The sequence below is a fragment of the Elephantulus edwardii genome, unplaced genomic scaffold (assembly GCF_000299155.1).
Source record: "Elephantulus edwardii isolate Elephantulus edwardi_28Jun2011 unplaced genomic scaffold, EleEdw1.0 scaffold00234, whole genome shotgun sequence".
Classification (NCBI taxonomy): Eukaryota; Metazoa; Chordata; class Mammalia; order Macroscelidea; family Macroscelididae; genus Elephantulus; species Elephantulus edwardii.
In genome coordinates this window covers 3,360,266-3,361,122 of record NW_006399984.1, presented here as the reverse complement: position 1 = coordinate 3,361,122, position 857 = coordinate 3,360,266, and positions in this window count along the sequence as shown.

Sequence of the window (857 nt, the reverse complement as noted above, 5' to 3'; positions counted from 1 at the left end):
CTGACAAAGGAGATTAATCAGAACTGGCTTTGACAAGCACTGTGGCAATTGGACAATTAAATTCGGAGGGCGGGGGAAGAAGAACAAACTGGGGAGGAGGGTAGAGAGAATAGTGAAGCAATGAAGGAATGAAAACCCAAAATCTCTGTAAATGTTCATTAAAACTAATAAAATTTAATAATAATAAAAAAAATTTTAAAAAAGGAAAGCATGAACTTGGTAACAGAAATGAGGCTGGAGAAAGAATGATAGAATTCTGTACAATCAATGACCTATTCATTGCAAATATATTTTACAAGAAATATAAACCATTACTATACACATGGAATTCACCTGATAGTCTAAACAGGAATTAGATTGATTTTATCTGTGGGAAAAATAAATCTCTGGAGAAGCTCATTATCAACTGTGAAACTAAGCCAGGTGCTGATTGTGAAAAGACCATCATCTTCTCATTTTCAAGTTCAAACTGAAGCTAAGGAAAGTCAAATCAAATCCACAAGAACCAAAGTTTGACCTTGAGTCTATCCCACCAGAATATAAAAACCATCTCAGGAACAGATTTGATGCCTTGAATACCAATGAGCAAAGACCAGATGAGCTGTGGAAGGATATCGAAAATATTGTCCATGAAGAATGCAAAAAGTAATTAAAAAGACAGAGGAGGAAGCAAAGACCAAGATGGACCCTAGGAGAGACTCTGAATATTGCACTAGAGTACTGAGAAGCCAAAGCAAAGAGAAGAAATCAAGATGTTAAGGAGCAGCAACAAATGCTGGCGAGTTTGTGGAGAGACTGGAACCCTTATTCACTGTTGGTGGGAGTGTAAAATGGTGCAATCACTGTGGAAGGCGGTA